We start from the raw sequence: 23,628 nt of genomic DNA on the forward strand, positions 1-23,628 counted from the left end.
GGTGGGGGGGGGTGAATGAACTTTTGGACAATCAATAAAAAGGATGATTACAATCTGACTTTAAATCCTTTGACAATCCAAAATGAGTATGCATTTTCTCACACCAGTCATAGACATTCAAATTTTGTTATGATTCTGAACTTTTAAGTGGTTTTATATGTCACAGTGAGTTGAGAATGGTAAAAAACATTTTCTAGTTGAGTCAAGTAAATAGAAGGAGACATAATAGCATATCTTCTCATATGTTAACACCAAAATATCTGTGCAGTAATGGCATATTAGTTTGAGCTACATTTGATTTCATTTTACAGTGAATTTTAAAGTTTTTTGCTTTTTTTAAAAAGAATTATTTAATTTTATTTATTCATTCATTTATTTTAATTTGACTAGAGAGAGAGAGAGAGAGGGGGAGAGAGAGAGAGAAAGTCACCAGATCCAAGACTCGAACCATGGTTAGCAACGTGGGAGTATCCAGCGCTTTAACCACCACGCCACCTGCTGGTCCCAAGCTTATTGCTTTTGATTTTTGGGATTCTGCTAAAAGTAAACAGCAAACCACTAGCATATAGGAGTAAAAACAAAAAGACATTTTTTTTTAAGCTGTGAATTTGCCCAGTGGGGATTAGTGAGAAATTTCTTTCTGTAGCTTAAGTCACTTGTTCTATAGAATATTTAAATGAAGTACCAGTAAAGAAAGAAATTTGGTTTTGTATGTAGTACCTCCTGAATGTTGCAGAAAATTAGCAGTACTCATTGATTATTTTATACCTTGTTTGTTTGTTTGGCTAGAGGGCTCATGAGAGAGCACGCACCCTCCCAAAGGGGACTGGTCATGCTGCGGTAACCTATTTTCTCTGTCAGGAACCCAGGCTTGTGCTTTTCAGCCATTGGCCTGGGATTCTAATTGAAGTCAGCCATATGTCATCTGGGTCCCTCTGCACAGCACCTAAGGCCAGCCCCATTGTTACTATTAAAAAGGAAAAACAAAATGAAAGGAGTGAAGGGCTAGAAAGGTTTGGTGTGTGGGAGAGGAAAGGAAAAAATCACTTCTAACTATATGGAAGTAACCATGTATTTTGTTTTAGGTCTATATTCATAGCATGTTCCAGAAAAATACAGTATCTAACACGATACTGAGTGGTCGAACTATTAACCAGAGACAGCAAGGAGAAAAAGAATTAGAACTAGGGATTAGTTGGGGTTTAGCATGGCTTTGCAGAGGAAAAGGTTGAAATGGGCAAGTCATTGAATGTTTTCTGGCCTCAGTTTCTTTTCTGAAATAAGGGGCTGGACTAGAGAGATCATTTGGTTCCTATCAACTCTGTCAGTGTTACTTGAAAAGTGAGGCTTCGCTTTGGAATGCATTGAGTATCAGGGTGCATAGAACTTAGGGTTGGGAGGATGTCCCTTATGATTTTTTGAGCTTGGCATTTAATATTTTACAGCAAAGTTTTTAGTTTAACATAATTGAACTTGTACTAGATAGGGTTAATAGGCTAGAACAAAAGGTCAAAGCATAAGGCATTAGGCTTAATTAAGGGAGAGCGGGAGTGGCAGGAGTGTGTGACAGTTAAATGGGTTTCCCACAGACTAATGTCGGTTACAGTGCAACCATGCCTCAACTTAAGTGGGTTATTTTGTGCAAAGGGCAGCAGTGATTAGCAGTTTGACATGCCAGACACTTCTGGCCAATCCCATCTGTTTTAGAGGTTAAAAAAGCACACCTTTATGAGCTGATGGATTGATTTGTGTGCCCGTCTGGTAAAGATTAGAAGTCCAAGGCCAGTGCAGTAAATGTCAGTTACAGAATATTGTACTTTCTTGGTTGGCTCATTGTTTTAACCGTCAACTGTTTTATAATGGGGGATAACTGCTGTTTATGGGGTTGGATGTGAGAAGGGCGGGGGAACAGGTGAGGGAGGAGGAAGCATATTTCCTAGATGGAATTGTGAATGAACATATTCTGTAGCAGGTGTTTCAAATTTTATGGAGTGTTTTTGACCTGTTCCTTGCAGTTTGAGTCACATTGTTCTTTTGTGAGTATCTGAGCAACACTGTCAGCCCAGGATTTAGTTTTGCATACAGAATTGGTTGGTTTCCTTATTTAGGCACCTCTTTATCAGGCAGATGGATAGTTTATCTCCATATCATTAAGTATAATTTTAAAACTGTAATAATTTGTTCATTGACCTCCTGGGGAAGGGAAAGGAGAAAAGAAAAGAAATAAAGAGAGGCATATGCCCGTATACACACACGTGCGCGCGCACACACACGCACACACATAGTTCTCCGTTCTTTTATGTGGTCAGTCAGGTGCAGCCACAGGAGAAGACACAGGAAAGGCTCAGGAAAACATAGCTAATTATACTCACAGGTCCTGGGAGGTATGGCAGGCATGCAGGGCCACATGGGAAAGCACCAGCATTGGTCAGAAGGCCAAAGGGACAGAAACTGGGGGAGTTACCAAGGCTATGCCTTTATTGGAGTTTCCATGGGAAAGACAAGGTGGGGCAGTGTAAACAAGCTTGGTATTGGTTCTTTGGAATAAATTGTAACTCTGTAATCATACTTGCAAGCTGTAAGTATGTAATAATATGTACACATGTGTGTATAAACTGTGCCATAGGGGTGGTCCCTAGTTTGCATATTTGAAGGTATGTTCCTAGCTGAGTTCTTGCTGTCTGTAAGAATTGGCTAGCCTCTGGAGGAACAGCCTCCAGCCAGGTTTTTAGGATGTCAAAAACATTATACTATAGAGAACATTAAAAATATAAATAAAACCTACATGCATGCTTGTTATGTGAGTATTTACTGTGGTCACCTGAGAGTGAAACGTATCTGAACCTATACTCAGACTTTTTTCTTTGTATATCAAAAGCTGTAAGGACGATGCCATTACATAATTCATTTTCAGTTCAGGGTTGTAGTTCATTTAAAGATACACATAGATGAGGTTGTGGTTGTAAAATTTGACTTCAAAATATTATAATGGGCAAGAAATATTTGTGTGGCTTAAACAGAACTGCAGATACTGTCATCATAATCAGTGAGCTCAGGATCATAAAGCATTCAGTCTTTTGGAATGAGCAGAGAGAAGTGTTTGAAAGAAACAAAAAAAAAGTTGTCATCTTTATCGAAAGATTTTCTTCAGTCTGAGTTTTAATTTTAAATAAAAATGTAACTCAGAACATCGGAGACAACATTGGAAGACTCTAATTTGCCCTTATCCTTGTCGAAGAATATAAACTATGAATTGTACACAGATTATATATATCATGTCACACCCTGGATTGCTTCTTATCAAAAGAAAATTAAAATACCCTCAGCTCCCACTATTCCCTTGGTTCTACATCCATGGGTTCTAGATTCAACTAAGTGTGAATTGAAAAAAATTGGAAGGGAAAACTATAACAAAAATAAAATACAAATTAAAAAATATAGTATGACTATTTATATAACATTTATGTTATATTAGGTATTATTAGTAATATAGAGGTGATTTAAAGTGTATCAGAGAATAGGAGTTATTTGCAGATATTACATTTGGTACTTATGCTAGTTTATATAAGGGACTGGACCATCCCTGGATGGTATCCGAGGGGATACCGAAGGATGACTACCTAAGTATGTGGTCGCTGAAAGTTATAATAGATGATAAGAGTAATTAGTAGTAACATGTAGTCATAGTAATTGGTAGTTTACTAAATATCTATCATATGTACATTTTTTTGTTTTCGTGTTTGCTTCTGCTATAAAAAGCATGTGTGCTCTCCAGAGACAGACAGAGAGTAAAAGTGAGAAATCACTCCCCAGGGGGGATGATCATACCGTAATCCCTTTTTCTTGACTCTCCTTTTGGGATCTTGGGCATGTATGCGCATACATATGCCTGGTGTGATTTTTTAAGTTGCTGGGTTGAAGATTCGAGCCACTCGTGGGCCATGTGGGATCCAGCACCTTAACCTCTATGCCACCTGCTGGCCCTATGTACATTTATTTTAAGCTACTCCAAAGTGAATTGGCTTCATTCATAGATAGAAATTGAGAGATTTTATTTCTTGTTTAGGAAGGAGTAAATGACATCGTGGTATATTGAACTTTACTTAGGAATATAGTACTAAGTACTTTGTGGGGTAGCATCTTGAAGTGATTTGGATCTAATACAGATTTATATGAAAAAGTCTTGCTCTTCTCGTAGGGAAAAAAGGTGAAAAAATATAAATTTAATAATATCATTGCTTCTCTTTCACTAAACCATTCTTAAATTCCAAAAGATTGGCTTGAGTAGTAAATCAGTGCTTGGATAGTAAATTAAATGTGGAAAATTTATCTAATATAATGGACAGAAGCTTCTTAAATAGGTCTTTTAGTGGTTTTATATTAAAGCTAAACCAAATACTTGATGTTCTACATTTGTGCTAAATATTATAACCATTTTTGAAGGGCCCTAGATCCTATTCTTCTAGTTTTCTTCTCCTTTCTTTAGTAAATTCAGATGCCAGTAATACTTACTTGGTATCTGAATTACATTGTACTAAACCAAAGGGAAATATTTTGCCTGATTAATTTATTTTTGTGTGTTTTGACATATTCTGAGGTTTTGAAGAATACACATTTGTTCCCTGTAATTTATGGCAGTTAATTTCTATTAATCTGCTGTGCGTCCTTTCTTTTACTCATGTCATATTATTGACTTTAAGACATGTAAAGTATGTTCCTCTAAGCAACAAAGTTGAACGTGTGATTGTTTAAATTATAAAAATAAAAGTAAAAACACTTAATATACTTAATATTTTGTGTTTGCAATCCTTATCCTAACACTATCAATTCATAATGTGAATTTTAATTGTTAGATTTTTATGAGACAATGAAGAAAGTAATAACTCTATTTTGTGTTTTCTTCTTTATTTTTTTTAAATTTTTTATTTTTTGGAGAGGTTTTCGCTATAGGGCACGTGCACTCGCCAGATAGAGAGAGACAGACAGAAAGCGAGAAATCACCCCCTAGGGGGGATGGTCACGCCACAATCCCTTCTCCTCTCAAGATCTTGGGCACGCACGCACACGCGCCCGGCGTGAGTTCTAAGCCACCGGGTCCGGGACGCGAACCGTGGTCGACTACGTGGGAGTCCAGCGACATAGCCATTACGCTAACTGCTGGTTCCCCTATTTTGTGTTTTGATTTTAAATGCTTTTGCACCATAAACTGTTCTTTGCTCCTATTCATGCAGGCTAATTTTAATAAGAGGGAACTGTAATAGATGACGAATTTATTCAAATACATATTCCTGTATGTCTTATATATACATATGTATTTATAAAATCAATGTGTGTTTATGTATGTGTGTGTTGTATTTCAGATAGAAATGTCCGTACCTGTTGATTGCATTAAGCATTTGGTATCGCCTAATGAGGAATGGAGAAGGTGCTGCCATATTGTCTAAGTGGATCATTTCTCCTCTGTAAACTGCATACATTCTACTTTTTTGTATTCTGTGACCTTGCAGTCAATGACTTCAGCCCAAAATAGTTTCAAAGTCATGTAAATGAATGCAATTAAGGTATTGCTTATCATCTTACATAGTTCAGATGGAACCTTATTGGATAGAGAAGTTTGTTTGCTTTATGAGGAAGGTCAAAATAAGGTTAAATTTTATTACATAAAATGATTTGGTAATTATTTTTTATATAGCTGCTGAAAAAGTGTCCTAATAGGAAATGATCTTTTTTTTTTTTTTTTCCCCTTTAAATCACCCAAAGAATACTTTGGGTTTTTCTGTTTGCTTGCTTTTTTTTTTTTTTTTTTTCCCCTCTCTGTAATACTAATAAAATATTTTTTTAAAGAGTTGCCTTCTATCAACTAAGATCTCTGGAACATTCTGCCCTTAGTTATGATCCTTGGTATCGTTGATTTATACAAATAGGTGATACTCCCTGCTGCTGCTGAAAGGTAGCTTTAAAGTCACCGATGGAGATGATGTCCAGTTACTGTGCCAGTTGTTATAGAACCTCAAGGAGCAGAGCTTGAGTCCTAACCCACATAGGCACAAAGGACACTTGCCATAGTCTGTAAGGGTTGGGAGAACATTGATACTATAGATAGAAGAGTCTCCCTGATAAGGTCCTGCAAGTCAGTGAGTAAGTGTGTGTGTATGTATGTGTGTGAAGGAAATAAAAGAAAGGCAAATATTTTTCATTGTAGTTTGCTCCTATAATTACCTTCTTTCCTTTTGTGGTATTATATTAGGTTGTTGGAAAAGTCATGATGTATTTTTTTGTTTTTCTATGCAAAAATGCATCATGACTTTTGCAATGACCCAGTGTTTACTTAAACAAGATACATTAGTTAATAAAGGCTTTAGAATTCAATGATTCATTTAGTAAACATTCATGAACTGTAAATATGTGCCTCGTGCAGAAGAAGCTTTAGGAGATTCAAAGATGAATGAAGAGACCCAGCAGTGATGGCACACACTGATGTCTGCAGATTAGGACCACATCAGAGGACTAGGTTCGATCCCCAGTCCAACCCGAAGGCCGGGTACAGTGTTGTGCACCTATACCCCAACCTCATTGATTCAGAGAGGCTGAGGCAGAAAAAGTACAGGCTTAAAGCAAGCCTGAGCAACATAGTGAAACCTGATCTAAGAAAGAGCTGGGTTTGGTAATGCATGCCTTTAGTCCCTGCTGGGAAATTGATGCAGGAGGATCACAACAGAGTATGACCCTCTCTTTGAAAAGAAAAAGTAAAAAGAAACATGATGAATGGAAGGCTTACAATCATAGGGGAAATAACAGATAAAGTGTGTGTAAGGTCAGCATAGTAATTGAAGACCCTGCTTGGCTTGGATGTTGGGGAAGCATCACTTTAAAAAAATTGAGGGGACAGTGAGTGGCATGGTGTTTGAGGCACCGGACTCCCACATAGTCGACTGTGGTTTGAATCCTGGACCTGGCGACCTGAAACTTATGCTGCGTGCTTGTTGTGTGCATGCTCTGAATCCCAAGAGAGTGAAGGAGAGGGGATTGTGGCCATCCCGTTTGGCGGATAATTTTTCAACTTTTCCTCTTTCCATCTCTCTCTGTCTCTCTGGTGAGCACATGTACCCTATAGCAAAAATCTGCCTCCCCACCAATAAAAACAAATTTGGTGCCTGTATATGGTTTTAGGGAATTGGAAGGCTCAGGGAAAAGTGAACTGACAATGAAAAAAAGCTATTTCACTTGAGGAGGTTAAGATTCAGGTTTATGAATTTATTTTCAGTCAAAGCTATAACCGTTGACAATTGATCATAGGTTATGCACTTCTGCCAGCCTTATTGTCCATAGGACTCTTGGCTTCGCTGAAATTTCCTGTCACCATAGTCTTAAAGTATAGGTTATGTTTCTTACTAACCCAAAACTTTCATCTACCCATGTCTTCCTGAAAAGTGTAAACTTTTCCACATGTCAATGTCATTCTATATATCCAGGATGATTCTTATTCTGACTTTAACATTTTCTGTTCCCAGTGGTTGGATAAGAAATGAAGTGTTTCAGACTCTGCCACAACTATCAAATAATTCTAATACTTTTTCTCCCAGGGGGCTTAAACAGAATTCCTCTTTATCCTTGGCATTAATTTCTCACATCCTTGATTATAGGTGGCAGCCTTTACAGTAGTTTAAAGACAGATAGGGAGTATGTTTTGGTAAATAATTCTGTAATGTGTTTTTTTTGTTTGTTTTTTTTTTTTTTAAATATCAGCTATAGTCAACAACTCTACTCAAGGAAAGCATATATAATAGAATCCTATTTATCTGGCAATACATACCTTGTTTTTGAGAGGATTTATTTTTTTCAGTAGTTTAACACTTGTAAAACATGCTATTGAAATTGAGATAAAGTGCACTTAAAGTAATAGTTATTTTTCTTAATTTTCAGGGAGTGTTTGGATTGTAAGCTATTTCGGAACTCTTCTTAGGACTCATTATTTTAACATTGGAAGAAACACATGCAGAAGGTATTGTATTATGTCTCATTGCATAATTTAAAAAAATGTAATTAAGGCTTTCCATTGATAGAAAAGGATGATTATTATGCTATATTGTGTTTATTTTTCTTTAGCTTTTAGATACCGATAAACTAGTTTGATGTTAGTACAGAAAAGAGGGATATATTTCAGTCTTGATAAATTTGAATTTTATGTAAGCGAGTTAAATATCTAGTTTGAATCAAACCAGTTTTGCCCATTTTAAATATCTGAGGTGTTTACATTTTACTTCTTCAGTATAGAATTATTTTAAAGAGTGTCCTGATTCAAAATGAGATACAAAAAATTCCCATCCATCTAAGACACTGTGAAGTGTATAATGTATATTAAACATTCAGTGGCCTTAAAGACCTTCCTGCCTGTGACAGCCCTACCTGGTAGTGTAGGGATCAGGTGCCATCTGTATTTCCATCAGTCTGTCGTCAGGATCCATAGATGTACTCACCCAGGCCACCTGGCTCTGCTTCTGAACATCCATCTGCTTGGTTTCCTCTTTGCATTATCACATATGGTTGGGTTGGTTTACCATAATAATTCATCTACTTGTAGACCTAGAGTCTCAGGACATGTAACATAGTACCGGAAAGAAATAATGTTATTGGTAATGAGAAAGAAGACGATCATTAGTTAAGGAACTTACCTGCTTTGTGCTTTTGTCTTTTGCATTCTTGTCTCTGTCCATTTCTGCTGCTATCACAAAATACCATAGACTAGGTGGCTTATAGATGACAGTAGACATTTATTTCTCTCATTTCTGGAAGCTGGGAAGTCCAAGATTGAGGTGTCAGCAAATTCAGTGTTAGCTGAAGTCACACTCTCTCCTAGATGGCTGTCTTCTCACTGTAATCTCACTTGGCACAAGGCATCAGGGAATTCCAGGGGCTTCTTTTATTAGGGCACTAATCTCATTCATGAGAACTCTGCCCTCTTCACTTACTACCTCTCAGAGGCCCCACCTACAAATACCCTCCCACTGGGGATTAGGTGGTAATGTATGAATTTTGGAGACACAAAATGTTCAGTCTGTAGTGTATTCCAAAGACCTCCATGTGGATATGGCACCCAGTTTGGCTTAGCTAGTGATGAGCATGGTCCCCTTGGTCCTGTATCCAGGGTTTCATTCTTAATGTTCAACTCTGTATCTTGCTTATGTCTTTTGTTTTTCATTTTAAAACTTTGTTCATGTTGGACGAAACAGGTGAAAGAAGGACACATAAATGACGTTGAAAATAATATGTCTGTTAAGATTGTAATCAATAGATTAACTTCTTTGAATATATACTTATTAACTTAATATTCATGCTTTATATTCACATGAAATAACACCAAAATTGGTTTTGCAAATTTCTTTTTTTAAAGCTTTTTATTCCTTCCATGAGGAAAAGAGGGGAAGGGTGAGAGAGACAGAGACAGCAACCTCAAAAGGATCCCTTTTTTTTTTTTTTTTTTTTTTTAAGTTGCTATAGGGTGTGTGTGCTTACCAGAGAAAGACAGACAGAGAGAGACAGAGAGGGAAAGTGAGAAAGCAACACCCAGGGGATAGCCACACTGAAATCCATTCTCCTTCATTCTCTTCTAGGATTTTAGATATATACACACATGAGCCTGAAGTGTTTTTCAAACCTCTGGGTCTATAGTCAGCCATATAGGATCCAGTGGCTTCACACCATTTCACACCATCACACCAAACGCCAGGCCCCCAATTGGATTTTGGTGCTATTATCTACCTGTATCCCCTAGCCAGCCCCAGGTCATGGGCACACATGTGCCTGGTGTACTCAGGGAAGTCTCTGAAATTGAATGGGGACTTCTCAGGTGAGATTGCCTGTCATATTTTACCACTATACTACCATTTGATCCTGGTTTTACAAATTCTTAATCATTCGTCAAGCAGTATAAATTTCTAGGATTGGATGGATATAGTTTTGGTTTCCCAGAACATTGTATTAATCTTTTGGAACAAAAGAAACTAAAAAACACCCTTGGTGCTCAGTGGTGGTACAGTGGTGATGCAGTGCTCTGCAAGGCTAGCCCATGGGGTGGCTTCCAGGTTTGTATCCGGAGACCCCCTCCTGCACATGCTCATGATCCCATGCTGGCTGGGACTGCGGTGGATAGCAGCATTTACACTCTGAGTGCCTTTCTTTTAGTCTGGAGTTTATCTTGGCATGAAGATCTTGTTGGGAGCACCTGTCTGTCTGTCTATCTGTCTTGCTTGCTGAGGAAATAAATAAATGAATTTAAAAACAAAACCCAAAAAACTTATGGCTGAATTTCAAATCCATGTGGATTCTAAACCTTGAGGACATGATTTCTTACAAATACATACATAGATACATACATACATACATACATACATACTCCTTTATGTTTAAGGTTGTTCATTACTGCAAAGCACCATTTTCTTTCCTCCTTCAGTCATAGGGAGAAAGTAAAATCAGATTGTTAAACTCAAGCAATTAAGACTGTTAAGGAACTTGTAAATAAACCATAAGTACTAGTTAAGTTCAGCTTTGTTACCTTTTACTATAAATACTTTTGTCAGTAAAAGAAATCATATGATGCAGAAACTGGATTTTGTGGCGTCTAGGATTAACTTTTTAAGTTGAGGATAAGAATTAGCTATTATAATTAATTATTTGAAGATATAAGTATTCGAGCATATTTATTAGAGAAATGTTTTATTTTTAAAGCCTTCATGAATATCCATTTACGAAATGGATAATTGTATATGCTTTCAAAAATGCAATATGCTGTCAAAAATGTAACTGTATATGCTTTCAAAAATGTGTATGCTTTCAAAATTAAGAGTATGTTTGAATAGAGTTTAGCTTTTTACTGTGAAACAGCAAAGAAATTAAGTTTAGTTGAAGTTAACAAATTCTCATAAATTTACAATAGGAAATGGTTTTAAGTAACTATTGAAACTAAAGGAGGTATTCAAAAATACATAGAAAATGTGCATTATGAAAAAACTATACATGTGTTTTAGTTTTTTTGAAAAGAAATTTATAATTTAATTCTATTTCTCCCACCAACTTTTAAAAATCTTCTCATAAATCATTATGTATAAGATATTTTTTTAATTTTTATTTATTTTTTATTAATTAATTTTTCCCAGCATGAGTACACTGTATGTTAGTCCAAAGAAATTACCATACGCATTATCATCAACAGATAGGTTTTTAGTTTTGTGTCCCTTATGTTTTGTTTCTTTTTTTTTCCCTTGATGTTCTTTAATTTTAAAAAAATCCTTTTTACTGATGTACAACTTCATATGATCATATGCTAGCTCAATAATATACATAAATACTAGGATTTTGGGAAAGGCGTGATGCATTATTGCATAGAAAAATACATCACGACTTTCCCAGCAACCAAGCACACCCTGGGTAACCAGCATCCTGCCCCGGATAGCATATTGGTGTATTTTCTAGTCAATACTGTGTCCACTCAGCAGAAACTAATCTTTGGCATCTTTTATTGGTTTGGGCTGTTTTTGCACTTTGGGATTACATCATATAAATCCTTTTTTTATTTTTTAAGTTTTGCTATAGGATGTATGTGTTCACTGAAGGAAGTCAGAGAGTGAGAGAGAGAGGTGGTCAGTAATCACCCCTTACAGAAGATGACCAAGCCATAATCTCTTCTCCATTCTCTCAGGATCTTGGGCACACATGCACATGCTCTTGGTGTGTCTTTCAAGCTCCCAGGTCCAGGACTGAAACCACACAGCTGGTCATGTGGGTTCCAGCAGCCTTCATTGTCCTACCACAGGCTGGCCCCGTAGGAATTCTTTTGTGTCTGATTTTTTTTTTTTTTTTGATTAACATATGTTTATGAAAGTCATCCATATGGTGTACATCTTTTGTTTTCTCTTCAAGTTATCTACATTCCATTGTATAGTGATAACGTCATTTTTAAAAAATGTTTATTTATTAAAATTTATTCATTTCTTCTGTGAGAGAGGGAAACAGAGAGAGAGTGGGACTGGAAGAACACAGCCACCTCCACAGGGTCTCAAGCCATGATGTATCCCTAGCTTTGCAGCCAGCTAGGAACATGGAAATGTGCACACATGCCCCGTGTATATACAGAGAGACCTTGGGATGAAAACTGAGGACCTTCCCATGTATCCTCAGCAAAGCAGAGCATTGAGTTATACCTGTACTACTTTAGTTGGCCATAAACCACCATTTACCTTTTCTACTGTAAACGGATATTGAGTATCTTTCTAGTTAGTGGCTGCGGATAAGACTGCTGTGAACTTCTTTGTATCTTTTGGTAGAAATAAGCATTCATTTTTGATGACTATATATACACACACGTGTGGCAACGCAGAGTGGTTTACCTTTGGAATAAAAGATACTTAAAAGTGTTTTTTAGCTTGTTTAGGAATGTCGATCAGTATGTCTTTTACTCATAATCAGTTTTATTATGAGACACATGAATGTTTCTTCAACTTAATATAAATTCTGAAATTGCTTTGTAAAAGTTATTCGAATTTTCCTGTCTCTTAAAAAAAAATAAATTGCATATTTTCTTATTCCATTGTAATATGTACTTGATTCAGAGAACCTGAATCTGTCTTAACCCTACTTAAGAAATTTAGGACATGGAACCCTCCTATTTATACTTTGGATTTTGAAGCAAATCAGATATATAATAAAGGCTTTTAAAAATATGTTGAAGTTTTAGATATTTCTTTGAATATTTAAAATAGTAGATACTCTTGAGTTAGAAAAAGCTTATTTCAGCATTTCTGATTTCTTGCAATCTTCGTGTTTGTATTCCACCTAGGTGAAATTATTCATTCTGGAGTATAAGGTTTTGACAAGTTTTAGTATAATCTCTTTTTTTTTTTTTTTGGATTTTTAACTATAGAGCAGAGCTGTTCAGTAGAAGTATAGTGTGAGCCATCTTATATAACTTTAAATTTTCTAATAGCTACATTAAACATGAGAAATAAACTAGTGATCTTAGTAAAGTTTTATTTAACCCAGTATCTGCAAAATATTATATTTTCAGTGAATAATTTACATACAGCTATGAGATCATTTTGCATTGTTTGTCATACTAAGTTTTTGAAATGGGTGTATTTTTACTCGGAGCGCATCTCATTTCTGACTAGTCACCTTTAACGCGCTCTGTAGCCCCATGTGTCTGGTGGTTGCCATGTTCGACAGCCCAGTATAGAGTTACATCTTGGGTTATTTAAAGACAATGCTTTAGTCAAATTACTGTCTAGTTAATATTGTCCTTAAAAATCCAAGAGCAAGGTGCCATCATTGATGCTGATGTACCATTGTAAGTAGGTCTCAAACAGCCTGTTCTCCTCCTGTCTTAGAATAAATAGCATCTTATTTGACTGAACATCAGATAAAGCAGTTAGCCAGTATTTATGGGACATGTTGAATGACAGATATGTATCTATATAAACTGTAAAAACTATAGCAGTAGCACATTTTCTATCCTACTTGATATTATATGTTTGATAGAATTTCCCTTTTTTTTTTAAACATAGCTGGTTTAATTGGAAAATTGATGAATTGTCATATGTTGTGACTCCACTATAGTCTGAATAAAGTAGGACATTTAAGAAATAGTGTGGGAGCCAGCAGGTGGTGTGGTGGTTTGGGTACTATACCCCCAGATGACCTACCATAGTTCTAGTCCCAGACATGACAACTTGAAAACCATCCCCGGCACATGTGTGCATGCCCAAAATCCCGAGAAGAGAATGGAGGAAAGGGATTGAAGTGTGCCCATCACTCCTGGGGGAGATGATTTCTCACTTTCCGTTTTTCTCTTTCTGGAGAGTGTATGTGCCTATAGCAAAAAAAAAAAAAAAAAAAAAAAAAAAAAAAATAGTATATATGCATACATGTAGATTGTTCATGTGATTTTTAACTGGGATATTGAAAGGCCACCTGAATTTTGAGGGTTAATGTTACTTTATATATATATTTGCTATGTGAGATTTGTCAAGACTATAAGGTGTCACACTTTAATTTTGCCACCAAGTTTTACCACTTAAAGCTTTTCAGTATTCAGAACTGGAGTGTGGATAAGGGACTGCTAACCTGTAAAGATGGTCACATATGGAGAGTTGTTGTGGGGAGTGAAGCACTTTTCAGTAGTTGACATAGTCACACATTTTAGCTATTAGGTTGGGTCCCAAGTCTGGGCAAGTTGTTTTACTGTGTTACCCCACAACATGACACTTTAGATAGTGCTACTTCCTCCCTCTTAAATGAAATCAATACTTTTTGATGCCCTATTCTAATTATACATCTCATTGGCTGTTAAAGGCAGAAAGTTGTTCCTCTGCTTAAATCCCTTCATCTTGGGACTAGCAGATGGTATAATGGTTAGCCACAGTTCAAGTTGTAGACCTGGAGACTTGAAACTCATGCTGGGCACATGTGCATACATGCTCAGCATCCCAAGAGGAGAATGGAAGAGAAGGGATTGTGGTGTGACCATCCTTCCTGGGGAGTGATTTTTTTTCCTTTTTGTCTCTCAGTCTTCCTCTGTCTCTCCAGTGAGTGCACACACCCTATAGCAAAAATCTCTCTCTAAAGAAAAAACCTTTCATCTTGCCTGGTACAAAACTAAAGTCTTTGCGGTAGCCCATAGAAGCCGTAGCACCTTTTCAGTGAGGCTTGGCTGGTGACCAGTGACCACTTAAATAAAATGGAAGCCTCCCCTTTTCCTCCTCCTTACACTGATCTTGTTTTTTTTTGTTTGTTTGTTTTTGTTTGTTTGTTTTTTATATGACACTTAACACCTGTAAAAATAGAATTAAATATAGAAATACATTTATAGTTTATTGATTGCTTGGACGTTCTGGAATGGAAGATCTCAAAGGACTGGAATTTCTGTTGGTTTCATCACTGATATATCTGAAGAACCTGGAAAAATGCTGAGCATCTAGGAGGGACATAAGTATTTGACTAAATATCAAATGCATGGGGATTAACTTTTTTTTTTTTTTTAATCGCCTAAAGTGCATGTTTTTGCCTGAGAGACAGAGCGAGGGAGCGAGGGAGAGAGAAGTCATTTCCCAGTGGAATGTGGTCATGCCACAATCTTTTCTCTTCTACTTCTCCATCTTGTCAGGTTTTGGGTATATACACACACATGCCCGTTTTGGGTATATACACACACATGCCCAGCATGTTTTTCAAGTCAACAGGGCCAAAACTCAATCTGCATGGTTGGCTATGTGGGATCAGGTCTCCCAACTCCTAAGTCAAGAGGACAGCCCATTACACTTATTTTACTACTAAAAATTTGCCTATATAGATTTTCTCTCTGAGGGAGGGAATATTTAAAGGAAATAGAAACCACAATTTTCAATTATAGGTATTAATATATTTTGATAATTTGAATAATTTGAAAGTAGTTTTTTTTTTTATTAAAGTGATAATGTATATTCCTTTGAAAGGTAATATGTAGATATGAGGTTTTCAAAAAAAATAGGGCTTATTATCATGGTTAGGAATTTATGGTTATTTAAGAATATATATATATGTTTTTCTGTTGGGTCATAATGTTGGTAATCAATTTGGAAAGTACATTTATAAATGATTCCTTATAGAGATATATATACATATATATATATAACTTACAAGATCATATATGCTACCCTAGAATAAATTCAAAGGTGATGTTGTGAAAGTTTTATTTTACTATAGAATTATTAGATGATTATAAACATTATTAGATGATTTAGGCAGTCTTTCCTGAAGGTATGTTGGCAGGTTTTTGGTTTTGAATTGTGTTTTTACATACTGAACACATGATAGCAGACAATCATACATATACCTATATCAGTAATCATTTTTGTTAGAAAAGGAAGAATGAGTGAGTTTAATACTTCCAGCTTGTTAGTTTCTGTAGTAATTTCCATCTGGTCTTTTGCTTTTTAGTTTTTATTACTCAATGCATTCTGTATACTATATCAAAATAAAACATTCTGATAAAAGTATCGTTATTCTGAACAAAGACCTTTGTTTGCAAGATACAGACAGAATTCTACTTCTATCCAACTTCTGCTTACCCGAGTATCGAATATTAGTTTGTGCTGACCTTACCCTAAACATGTTAGTAGTACTGACACTGTTACAGTATTTTTACTACTTTCATGTTAGATATCTTTCTTAGTTTTCTTTTTCCAAAACGCTACCTGTCCTGTGGTGTGTTTGATCCCGTGGACAGTGTTTAAACACATATCCACTTCCACTCTCCCATAGTAGAGTTGGTGAGTACCATTTACCATGCATTTATTTATCACAGCTTCTTATTCATCTCCTTAGCAAAAGTATAAACTTCTAAAGGGAAGGGGCTGTGTCTTTTATAAATTTGTGTTACAAAGTGCTAAGCTTAATGTCTTACACGTAAAGGGCGAAAACTCAAAGTGCTGATGAAATGAAACTCCAGGGTATCGCCTGATACCATTTTAAAGCTTTAGAAATGATCAAAGAAAAGATAAAACATATCCATTATATTATACAAGTTACTTACATTTATTGTGCAATAGATTTTTTCATATGGCTTGTGTGAAGATGAAATGATAGCATATGTATTAGGAATTTGCAGATTCCGAAGTATGGCATGAGTATTTATGATAATGCCTATAATAGTATATTGCTGAATATATAAATATCTGTATCTTAATATGACATATAGGTTGATCTTTTAATGCTCCTTACCTAATAACAAGAGAGATGGATTTAGTATGTTAGCTGAATGTTTCCCATAGCAGGTCTCTTTGCTATTCCTCGAGAAAGAAAATGCTGGGGCCAGCAAGTGGCACAGTGGTTCAGGTGCTAGACTATCACATAGGTGATGTGACCCAGTTTGAGTCCTGGACCTGGTAGCTTGAAAATTATGCAGTGTGCCCGAAATCCTAGGAGGAGAATGGAGAAAAAAGGTATGGCCATCTACCCTGGAGAGTGATTTCTGACTTTCCCTCTCTCAGTCTCTTTCCAGGGAGCTCAAGTAGACCCTATGAAAAAAATAAAATTAAATTAAAATTAAAAAAGAAAGAAAATTCAGATGCCTCTGGTGAAAGTAAAAAATTAACCTGTAGGATTGTAACAACTTTAAAAAAGGAGTTTAAAAGTTTTGTTAATTTCCTAAAATTGATCCTTAATTTTCATATTGAATTCACATTGAGGAAACAATACATTTTTTAAAAGGCCTCATTTCACAGATTTCTCTACATTTTTTAAAGGTGACCCCAACCCTGTCGATTCTATTTCCTAGGAGTATTTAAAACTAAATACCTTGCCTTGATAATGGAGGATCTAAATGTTGCTGAATTTGAGATGATATGAATTTTTTTGTTTAGTTGGAGCAGGATTCCAACTGTGTGAACAGTATATAGGAACAGAAACACTTTCAACTTAGGGAGGTTTTTTTTCTTCCTTAAAAACAGAATATGACTTCATATATGTCTGGGTGAAGGCGATACATTTGTTCATGGGCAGAAAGAGATGGTGCAAGGTTCAGAGAGGAGGCAGGTTTCAGTGAATCAGCAGCTTCAACTAGGAATGGTATTGTCATGACATGCAGAGCGGCCTCCGAACATTCGGGCTGATTAGGATCTTATGTAGTTAAATGCTTAGGTGTTCGTGACCCAGAGTAGCAGCAGAAACTGAACTTGGGCGGAGGAGACAATGATTGTGATTTTTAATTCTTCCTCACTCATAACAAAATACGATGAAGGATTGGATAATACTCTTTTGGCACCTGACTAGGTTTGAGAGGCTAACGTTATAGGCTTTCCAGTCATATTTAGGCAGTGTACAAAGCCCTTATTCTTTATTACCTAAGTTATTAAATTCAGAAAACATTCCAACTTTTTTTTTTTTTTAACTAGCAATAATCGTGATAAACCTTATTGGCTATGATACTGCCACCGCGCAAAGCTCAACTTTTTTTGAATGTTAGTTAAAAGAAAAGATCTTTTGGTTTTATTTTACAGTGTAAATGAAATTCTGAAAGAAAGCCTGTTTATTCTAATAGATATTAATATAACCTGACAGTGAATATTTTTTAAAGAATTATTTAATTTCCTTCATTATTGGTTTTAATTTTATTTGTCCATAGAGTTAGAGAAAGAGAGAAAGTAAGCTACTAAGTTCGGTACTTGAACCATAGTTGTTAGCCACGTGGGCATCTAGTACCTTAACCACCATGCCACCGCTGGCCCCGACAGTGAATATTATTAAAGTTACTTTGAGGAACCAGCAGATGGTGTACTGGTTACGTCACTGAACTCTGATGTAGTCTACTGCAGTTCGAGTCCCGGACCTGGAGACTTAAAACATGCCAAGTGCCTATGTGTGTATGCCTAAAATCCTGAGAGGAGAGTAGAGGAGAGAGGATTGCAGTGTGACCATCCCTTTGGGGGTGGTGGCAGTTTCTCATTTTCTGTCTCTGTCTCTCTAGGGAGCACACACACCCTATAGCAAAAATCTCTCTTAAAAAAAGTTACTTTGATAAGAGTATTAAACACATGTGCATGAAGTTTGAATTAATAGTGGTACCTTCTCGAGTTCATGCTACTTTGCTATTTTCATAGTATTAAGTACTCCGTTGAGTTTCGGCTAAGGGTGAAAAGCATCATTATATTATCTTTTTGGAAAGTCACATATAATTTAAACTTACTCTAGTAACCCCAGAATGCAATTTTCTTAGCTTTTAGCCTTTTCAATAGCATAACGTGTCTTACCTTGGTTAGGTTACTTTGATGTTACACGGGGATTATCATGTTGTCTCCTTTTTATACCAGACTATATATATGAATACATAACTATTTAAAATTGGTTCAAATGTTTAACTTTTCTGACGGGGTTATCACATGATCACGAATTGTTAGCTTATAAGCTGACCCTTTAAAAGAAACATTCATTAGGAATAGGAGGAATTTTGTTTCTCCTGAGAAAAGGCAGAGGTAATTTTTTGTTTTTAATTTTAGCCAAAGGTATGCTTCTCTTTTACCTCTCACATAGATATGAAGAGCAGCCACCGTCATGGCCACAGTTTAATACAGTAGCATGGAAAATGCTGGCCTTTGAATCCTAAGGTTTGTCTTCGTGCTCTGGCTTTGCACGTAGGCTGTTGGCAAATCATGTAGCTGGAGCGTCTGTTCCTGATCCGTAAAATAAGGGTACAGCTACATCATAGGAATCTTATGCAGAATAAATGAGGAAGTACATCAAGTGTGTGGTTATCAATGTAATTTTACAGAAAGATAGCATGTTGCCGACAATATCGTTAATTCTATTCTATTTTTCAAAAGAAATAGTTTTGGGATGACCACTGTTTTACTTGATAGTGCGTCTTTGTAAATTAGGACCTTTTCTTCTATACGTTTTCCAGTGTTCTTTCTTTGCTTCTACTTTGAAGTGTTCTCACAAACCCTGATCCATGGTTTGAGTGCTTTCAAGTTTAAACCAGTTACCATCTGCCACCTACTGACCTAGTTCACTTCCTCTGGCTGTCCTCGCCTCATACATACTTGCTTATTATGTTTGTTGGGTGATTAAACTGACCTTCTTTTTCATTATTGCAAAGATCTAGTTCAGGGTAGAGTTAGGAACAAAGTATCTGATATGTGTTGGAACTTTAATGCAAGGTAGTACACAGGAGCCCATACTAAGTTTTTTCCCCAGGGGGAACCACTGAAATCCCACATGGATTGACTTTTCCTTTCACTATGTTACAGTTACAGATTTTAGAAGTGATTTCTGTCCCTGTATCCAGGTTAAAAAAGTTTGCAGTATAAAGTATGAGTTTGGAAGTGACTCACCACACAGGGAACAGCTTCAAAATGCATGCCCTTAACTACTATTTGAATTTTTATAGGTGTGTAGATTTGCTGACTGCAAGAAAATAAAAGGCTCAGTGCCAGTTCTTACTAGGTCAAGATTTATTTTAAAGTGTCAACATTTCCTCAGCTCTCTGATACTTAAAAAGTCCTAGAGATTTTCCTCTGAAAAGTTTTTTTTTTGGACAGGCTTTATTCCAAGTAAAGAAAACTCAGTGTTTATGCAATGGTAGTAACAAAAGCAACGCATTTGGTAAATTTGCCAAAAGAAATTGCCAGAAGGTAGATACCTTAGGAATGTATTTTTAGGGTCTAGTGCGGTCAGCGGGGACTTACAGTTATATTTGTGTCTCCAGCATAATCCTAGGCACAGAAGATTTGATAAAAAATTTAAAAACATTCTGTTCCTATTTAATGAAATGATCAAGAGACTGGCTGACCAAGGCGATTGGTCTGACATTTTGGAGGCTTTTTTAGGTAGTGATTTGTGGTATGCATTACAGAAATACACTGACCTGAGTTTAAATCCCAGATCTCTCTCTCACCTGGGCAAGTCACTCAACTTCTCTGTGAGGCCTCAGCTGTAAAGTTGGGTAATATCTATTTCATAGATAATGATTAAGTGAGAGAATATATGACTAGCACTCTTGTCAATAACTGGAATTTACATGTATCTAGTTAATAAAAGTTAATGACAGTAACTAGATAGTTATTTTAAAGCTTACATTCCATTTTCAAAGTCATCATTATTGTATAGAAGTACATTTGAGTCTACTTAAAATTTTAAGGTAACCTTGTGTCAAAGGCAGTGTTTATGGGTAAATGGACTGAAATTGACAAGGATGGAGACACTGTGGTATGATAGTTTTAAACAAGACCTTGTCATCTAAGTGTGGATCTGAACTCTGCCATTTATTAATTGTTTACTACAGGCAAATCTCCCTGCCTTTCTAAGACTCAGTGTTCTCATTGTTAAATGGAGATAACTTCATAGCGTTGTTTTGGGAATTACAGGAATTAAACCATAACACTAAATGCTGTTCATGGCACATGGTATTCATGCGTTTTAGTTATTACTATTATTTTTTGTAAAGAGATGATTTACATGCATGAAAGAGAGAAAACATTCTCAATGGAATAGTGTCACACCATCTTCACCTTCCCCTCGCTCTCCAGCTCTTCAAGATCCTTGGTACCTACATACTCTCCTGTATTTTCAAGTCCACCCAGGAATCTGAACCTGCAGTTGTCTATGTGGCTTCTAGCTTTGCAGGGCCTAATATCACGGTTGAGCCTTTCCTACCCACAACTCCTGCCCTTCCAGACAGGTCTTATCATGTCACAATCCTCCTACCTCAGCCTCCTGAGTAGCCGGGGTTATGGGCAATACAGCACCACACCCAGTCAGTTTTTTGGAGGGGCAGGAAGACAGTGAGGGAACCCAGGACTGTCATGTTGTCCTCCTCTCCCAGCTAGCACCATTAGCCTGCTTGCACTGCCATGGATGGTCCAATTTTATTATTTTGTAAATAACCTTTTGGATATGATCTTGACTAATTATGGGAAATACAGCTCTAAATTTTTTGGATATAATTCCAAGGAAATAAAAGTCCTTTGGAATTTTGAGATTATGGACATTTTTCTTTTTTATTAGTACTTAACTAGTTGACCTACATTTAAAATAAGGTACTTCAGAGATGATCATTTTAATTTTCCAGCATTTACTATGGCTCATTATTTAAAGAAGCAATATTTTGAATTGTCTTGTAGTCAGAGAAACTAATATTTTAAAAAAGTAAAGTCATTGCGTACATTTTTGGTCAGTCTATATAGCTTTCTCTTTTAATTCAGTCTTAACTCAACCCTCTGCTCTCCTTACTGCTTCATTTCTTTTATGTAGAAAGACCCAAGGAAGATGCAGGGAAGGAAAGGAGGAGGCCAAGAGTGCTCTTGAGCCCATTATATCGCCAACAGAGATGAGCAGATCTCCTCTCTGAATTGAAGTCCCCAATTAACTCTCCAAAAAAAAAAAGAAAGAAAAAAATATGGGACCAGCTATTGGTGTAATGTCTATATTGCTGGACTCCCATGTAGTCTACCATGGTTTGAGTCCTGGACCCGGTGGCTTAAACTCATGCCGGGCACATGTACGTCCAAGATCCCGAGAGGAGAATGGAGGAGAAGGGATTGCAGTGTGGCCATCCCCCCGGCGGCGGCGGGTGTGTGTGTGTGTGATTTCTTGCTTTCTGCCTCGCTCTCTCTTTTTCTGGTGAGCGCATGCGCCCTATAGCAAACCCCCCCCAAAAAAAAAAGTCCTCAATTAAATTGACTCAGTGACTCCTTTGTTTGAAGTTTTGCTAACTGAATAATTTGTATTGCTATTTTTTTTTTTATGTTTACTGCCTTTTTTATTTACTACTGGAAAATATGCTGAGGAAGTTTTTAAAGGAAATCTTTACTTTTCTTAGTGGATTAAATAATTTGTTTAAAACCATAATTCATACAAATAGCTTTTCAAAAATGACAAGTAATAAAAATATTTATTATTCAATAGTTGCCATATATTACAGATATTACAGATTATATTAAGTATGGAGTTGCTTTTTAAAAAAATATAATTATTTATTTAATTTTATTTATTTATTCATTTATTTTAATTTGACCAGAGAGAGAGAAAGAGTGAGAAAGCAAGCTGCCAGGTCCAGGACTCAAACTGTGTTCAGCCATGTGGGAATGTCCAGCACCTTAACCACCATGCCCCCTGCTGGTCCCTAGAGTTGCTTTATTCTAAATTTTTTTTTACTACTATTTTATTGCCAGAGGACATGTGTGAGAGAGAAAGAGACAGAGATAGAGAGAGGCAAGGGGAGGGGAGGAAGCACCTCTCTACGGGGTGTTGTCATGCCACAATTCTTTTTCCTCCATTTCTTCTACTGGTCAGGTTTATTTATTTATTTATTTTAGAATTATTTATTTAACTTTTATTTATTATTATTATGTTTTAATTTGAGCAGAAAGAGAGAATAGGGTAAAATGAGAAAATAAGCTGCCATGTCTGGGACACAGACCATGGCTGGCTGTGTAGGAGTCCAGCACCTGCTGGTCCCCACTACCTTCTGGTCCCCCATCAATGCTTTGAGCATACACATACATGTGCCTGCGTGTTTCTGAAGTCACTAGGCTGGCATTTCAAGCTGCCCGGCCATGTGGGAATGTACAGTGCTTAATCGATATGCTACAGGGCCAGCCTGATGCTAAAGTTATTCTTCTGTGTCTTCTATTTCGCTCCCATTATGTCAAGAGTAAGTTATTTGATGATATAGGGAATTTATAAATTCATAAAATTTTTCAAAGTTGGTAAAACTTTTGTGAGAAGACAGTGTGGTTTGTTAGGTCGTTGTGTTTGAGCACTTGAATAGTCCTAGTTGCAGATAGTTATAACTAGTGGTTTGGCTTTGACGGAAAAGTCACTGCCCTTTGACTCAAACTTAGCCCCTTGATTGAAACTGTCACTGACCAGCTGACCCCCACACCTCTCACCCCAATCTAGGACTGCTTCTGTGAGGGAGGCCTGCTTCAGTGAGGGAGGAGGACTTCTCAAATGAATGCTGGTGTCTCCCAGCTGGCCTCCAGATCGTGTACACATACAAAGGGAATATAATTATCTCATTTACCTTTAATTCATCATCTCTTGGGGTTGTTTGGCTTTGAGATCTTCCCTCCATACCCCTTACCACCCATGTTTCTCTTTCCC

The 23,628-nt window shown here is 36.6% G+C and overlaps 1 protein-coding gene across 2 annotated transcripts in view; it reads left to right on the forward strand.

The window, feature by feature from the left end:
- The first annotated feature begins 7,900 nt into the window (after positions 1-7,900).
- NRIP1 (nuclear receptor interacting protein 1) overlaps positions 7,901-23,628 on the forward strand; it is a 77,726-nt gene continuing 61,998 nt past the window's right edge. For both annotated transcript variants that reach the window (XM_014589800.2, XM_027773850.1), the window contains exon 1: positions 7,901-8,002. The gene's annotated coding sequence lies outside the window, so the exon portion shown is untranslated. The remainder of the gene's footprint in view (positions 8,003-23,628) is intronic.

Source organism: Tupaia chinensis, unplaced genomic scaffold (genome assembly GCF_000334495.1).
Source record: "Tupaia chinensis unplaced genomic scaffold, TupChi_1.0 Scaffold000382_1, whole genome shotgun sequence".
Taxonomy (NCBI): domain Eukaryota; kingdom Metazoa; phylum Chordata; class Mammalia; order Scandentia; family Tupaiidae; genus Tupaia; species Tupaia belangeri.